We start from the raw sequence: 5,528 nt of genomic DNA, 5'->3' as shown, positions 1-5,528 counted from the left end.
TGATCTTCACTGTATATAGAAATGGGCTCAGTCTGTCCCTATGTGCTGCATGTCCTACCATAAGTTCCTTTTGGATGCTCACTCGTGGTGGCTCTTGAAGAGAACATTACAGTGTAGAAATCAAGTCCACTCATGAAAAGTCTCTGATATTAAAATTTTTAGCCCTAGCAGCAACTGTTATAATTACCTTCGGTTGTAAATCTGTTTTTTCTCAAAGCACCATCATTCTTCATAATGAGTTCTGTAATTTCCCCATAGAATACGACCCATTTCGGCTGAAGAGCTGAAACTAAGCGCTGGTGGTTGATCACTGTCTGTAATTTGCATTGCTCTTTATCCAAGAAAATATTCCTTCTTATTAGCCAGATTGAGACCTATTATGAATGTCAATGTAACTTAATTAAAGCATAATATTGATCATAATACCACTCTCCTGACACAAACGCCCTCCCCAATGATGCTTACTTACCCAAACCTTCACTGATGAAGTACGAAAATAAATCAGATAAAGGCATTTTTGATGAGTTAGGGAGATTTAACCAAAGTCTTTCTTAATGAAAAAATAATAGAGAGTAGGAGAAGAATTGTATCTGCTAAATTATACACACAAAAGGACTTCAATAAAATAAGAAATGTGTTTTGCTACCTTTCTATTTGACTGTCAGGCAATATTTATTAAACTCCTAAGTAGTCAATTCACTGTGTGCTATAAATGTTAGCCCACACAATGAGTTCACACTCGGTTAATTTGCCCCAATTCTGTTTATTATTGGTTAAAGTGCACAAAGCATTAGACAAAGTTTACAATCTCATGTTTCTGGCTTAGTATTTATGTATGTAATGATGCACAGGAGACTGAAGTGACTACTATAATCATGGAGATGTTCACAATTTTTTCAGATAAAAAAAAAACCTGCCCATTTCGATGGGAGAATATTTTAATGGCGTTATGGTTAGGCAGGAAAAGGTCCCAAGCTGGTTGGTGTTTGGAGACTGGGGCAATGGGAGGTGAGTGTTAAGGATGATCGAGTGGCCAAGCTCTTTCCATGTAAGGCTCTGTTCTGTGTGTGTGGAGAACAGTGTCGTTTATTTGGAGATTCTTGGTTGGAGTTTTATGTAGTTGTTCCAGAAATGACTGAGCTGTCGTCTTGGAGTTAAACAGAGGAAGAAAGAGATGACTCCGATCTGAAAGGAAAGAGAAGGTGGCAGCAGAGTCCCTGCTTGGGGATTCCCAGGGCGCTTAGATGCAGGCTGTGCTTGCCACAGTCTCCTGGACTGAGGCGCTAAATGGCGGCTTTGGTGAAAAGGTCCTCTGAACTAGGAGAATCTGTGGACACTCAGTTTGCACTGACATGCTTGTGGGTACAGATACCAAAGAGCAGCCCACACTGCATTAACAACAGCTGGGGACCTGGAGCTCAAAATGTAAGATTCTGGGGGAGAAGGTAAAGAGAGTCTCCAAAGCCATCCATTCGCAAGAAGCAGTTCTTCGGGTCTGTTTCCCGTGAGACACCAGGATGGCATCACAAGATGACTGGAGCGTAGTAAGGCTTCCTGCTTCAAACTCACATCCAAAAGAGAGAGGCAGACCCCCTCCCAGCCAGTATCCAAGGACAGTCCCAATGATGGCTACTACTAGCCTGAGTGGACTGGACTGTGGTGCCCGGTCTGGGTTCACTGGGGCTGCGGGGGAAGGAACTGGGAGGAAGTAGTGAGAATGTTGGAAGTTAAGTTGGAGACCTTTGTAAAACCTAGCTACATCTCAGAATTTAGACATCAGGAACAGTTTAAAGTCTATAAAAAAAAAAAAATTGCTCAACTGCTCCAGACAACCCAATTTTAATTCTCTTTCCATAGCTGTTATATAATGAAATAACGTTTTCTCCAAGCTAAGAGTTAGTTAGACAGACCCATTTAATCTATATCAATAGTATAGTGTTGGTGCTTAGAGATAACGTCTCATGATGCAGCCTTAGCCTAGTCCAAGATTTAGGTACCTTCTGCCCAGGCCTAATGACAGCAGTTTTAAATGAGACCCATCATACTCAGGACTGAGCATTATTGATTTGACTGCACTTTTGGAAGTTTTGGAGACACGACGGACTCATGAATTCTCATCAGCACAGAAGCTGGATACTGGAAGAATCTGGAAGTCTTTCAGTAACAGGGTCTGGGCCTTAGCCTTTCCATCTCCATCAGAATCTAAGGCTCACTGCCCAAATAGGATGCCAGCCTTGCAGCGGGGAGCCCAGCTGTGAAGCTCCAAAGGATTTTCCAGGCCTCTCTCTGGGCATCCTTGCACTCCTTCTTCAGGGCTCTCCCAATAAATACCAAAAGCCTGAGTAGCAGGAACTCCTGCCAGCAGCTCACAGTTGGAACGATGTGTTAGCCAGCGATGTTTCCCAGATGTGCATGCAGACTCAGTGTGCTGGGACATCTGCTTAGAACAGGGTAGATGTTTATCCTGCTAACTGAAGAGGGTGTGTGGCAGGCGCCCTTCTGGATACAAATGGAGGGATTCTGTTGAATGTGTTGAACGTGGTGAGAACCTGGTGAAGAAAATGAAGATAGTTTTTTAGATAGCAGGAGACCTTGGGTTTGGCCCCACATTGCCTTAGAGATGGTCTCTTCCTTCCAGGTCAACGTGGAGGAGGGTCAGGAAGACATGGCTTAGTGTTCCTCTGGCAGTTTCAAAGATCCTGGAGGGCTAGTCTAGGAAGACCTGGGGGTCCTTTTCTTTTTGATTTCCTTTTGACTTGTGCTGAGACTTCCCAGCCTGAGGATTCCTGCCTAACGCTCTCCTGAACTACACCTGGTAGAACTTCCTTATTGTCAAATTAGCAAAGCCTTTAAAGACTAAAAACATGGATATTTGCATTTTAAAGAGTGTTAACCGCCGCCTTGATTATGAACGGAGACTGGAAAACAGGAGAAAAGTCGGGTGGAAAATGCATTATTTATGTGGGTTTGTTTTTAATTGATTGATTTGAATAATTTTCAGCACGCTGGTGCAGACTGACAGCATATGCTATTTGGTGGCTGTTGTAGCAGCCTGGCTTTTCTGAAGGAGGGCAGCTTTTCATCTGGGAATGTTGACCTTGGGCAGAAGAATAGATTATGCTGTAAACCTGCCTCAGCTGTTACAATTATTCTCTACTTAAAAAAAAAAAAAATCTGCCTTGCAGGTGTTGAAATCCCTACCCCTGTACCTTCCTACTTAGAATTCATGTCCAGGAGCCCCCTCCTGCAACGTAAATATTATTCAGGAAAGTCATGTATTTAGCCCACTCACATCTGGTTTACATAGACTGTCTCCTTGAGTTTAATTCTTTGTCCTGCACTTTCCGGTTGGAGGCGGTACCTAAGATTTCTTTATCCACACCATCTGAATTCTTTATATTGGGGTTAATCCTCAGTCCGATTGACTCAATAAAATCATAGCACACTGGCACATTTATGTAACTAATCCCCGAAGTGTGTGACACAAAACACCATTATATACGGCTGATGCTGCGAATGTAATTATAACCCCTCTGGTAATTATCATGCATCTCAGTCCTCCTGAGCTCAGTGTTGAATCCTCTTCCCACTATTCCGATTCGCCATTTCCTAACAAAAAGGAATGTTAGCCAGTTGCTAGGAAACTCGGCGGTATTGTCTGTGCCCTCTCCGTTCTGCATTCCGCTAGCTTCCTTCTCGAGGTCTAATTATAATTGTTTTCCTTCTGAAGGCTGTCTCTCCATTCATGACTGCCATTGTCATCCGATAGCTGTCAGGGTTATTGTCACTATTGAATTCAGTGATGAGAAGCTACAATTTGCTCATCCTTCAACAGAATAGAAAATTGACGCGTCCTTACGAGGCATCTGCATGCTGTCAGAGAATCCATTTTCCTCCCAGAGGTCACATTTCCAAAGAAAGTCCTTAATACTTGGCACCCCTCCCGCCTCTAACGTGCCTCTCTCTCTGGCTCCTACTATATAATCCTTGTCCTTGAAGATATAGGCTTGGGTCTGGATTATAGTTACGTTTTGTGTATGATGATAAAATTTGACAGAAAGTAAAGTGATGAGATCCACTCAGTCTGTGAAACCAAAAGAACACACACATGACAGAAACCACATTGAACTGTGGCCCCACTGTGTGCTGGGCACCGATCAGTGAGTTACATGTGTTATCTTATTCATTGTTCCTAAATTCTCCAGGGTGAACAGGGAAGCTGAGAGGAGTCTCAGAGCCAAGCCTGGGTAAGTGGATGACAGAACCAAAGTGTCTTCACTTAAGATGTCACTGAGTATAAGAAGCGGCTACAACTTAAAAACAACTGTACAACGAGTGTAAGATAAGTTTGAACTCAGAAATATGAAAGTAAGGGAAAGCATTGAATCTTAAACCCAAAACTCATCCGTTGGAATTGCTCTCTGCTATTCCAGAGGAACAATGGAACGAGACCCTGTCTTCATATTCTGTTGTTTGCCCATACACACTTCAACCTCTCCCTACCCATTGGCCTAGACACGGATAGTGCATATTTTCTTTAACCTAGAGTCAGAGTCTGTTTCCATCACCTGCCAGAAAAACTGTCCTGAGCAAAATTAATTTATCCAGCTAACTTCATAACTTCATTCATCTGGTTCTGTTTGCCTTATTATATATTTTTTTTTTCGAACATTTCTTGTGTAGTTTGCATCCAGCTGGCTCGCTCACAGATTTCTGCTCTGTTATTATGTTGTTTCATATTTTCTATTACACACACTGGTGAAAACGCCCAAGCCCTCACCCCAGTAGCCTGTGGTTTCCTGCGTGGCAAGATCCGTCATTGTTTGTCCTGACAGTGTTATGGACTTTGTACATACTGAAGTGGGGGTTAGTCTTAATACTGTTTTCAGATGGTCAGCTACAGTGTTCTAGCCTTATGGGGACAAATGACATCACGAAGACACAATCTCCCCCTCTTCCTCCATGAAAAGCCATCTCATGGCTGAGTTTTCATCTGCCCTTCATGGGTTTCTTCAAGAGCCCAACAGTCTGCTCTTTCTGTTAAGACTATATAACTCCTCAAAAATTGGATTTGTGCCTGCTGTTCATTGAAAGAGAGGACATGAATGAATGATGGGGATGCTGGGGACGGAGTTGGTTTTACTGGATTCAAAGATGGAATCAGTAGAGCATAGTTGCTGTGGGATGTCTTTCTGTAGGGCTGTGAATATGTTTTATTACCATTGGTTAATGAAGACGCTGCTTTGGCCTTGGGTAAGACAGGATAGAGCCAGGCGGGAAATGCAAGCAGAGATACAGGAGAAGAAGGGCCGGATCAAGCAGATAATACTACAGATAATTAGAAACTTTATTTCAACATGGATGGTATAGCATGAACTTCTACAATCTGTTCCTCTTGAGAAAGTAGCCACTCTGGAAGCATAAATTCATCCCACAATGAGGCAAGGGATGTCCACTGCCTAAATACTTTGACACAAAGAGTTATGAGACAAATAGAGAGTTTAGCTGAATTTTTCTTCACAAACACT

The 5,528-nt window shown here is 42.7% G+C and overlaps 1 long non-coding RNA gene across 1 annotated transcript; it reads right to left on the bottom strand.

Annotated features, from left to right (window-relative positions):
- Positions 1 to 743: 743 nt before the first annotated feature.
- LOC119087767 lies at positions 744 to 3,611 on the bottom strand. Its single transcript, XR_005091245.1, has 2 exons — positions 3,293 to 3,611; positions 744 to 2,549 (listed from the first exon to the last, which is right to left on the bottom strand). It is a non-coding gene; the product is annotated as an uncharacterized LOC119087767 (long non-coding RNA).
- Between the last annotated feature and the right edge of the window lie 1,917 nt (positions 3,612 to 5,528).

This window comes from Peromyscus leucopus, chromosome 4, assembly GCF_004664715.2.
Source record: "Peromyscus leucopus breed LL Stock chromosome 4, UCI_PerLeu_2.1, whole genome shotgun sequence".
Classification (NCBI taxonomy): Eukaryota; Metazoa; Chordata; class Mammalia; order Rodentia; family Cricetidae; genus Peromyscus; species Peromyscus leucopus.
This window is presented reverse-complemented; position numbering and strand designations above follow the sequence as displayed.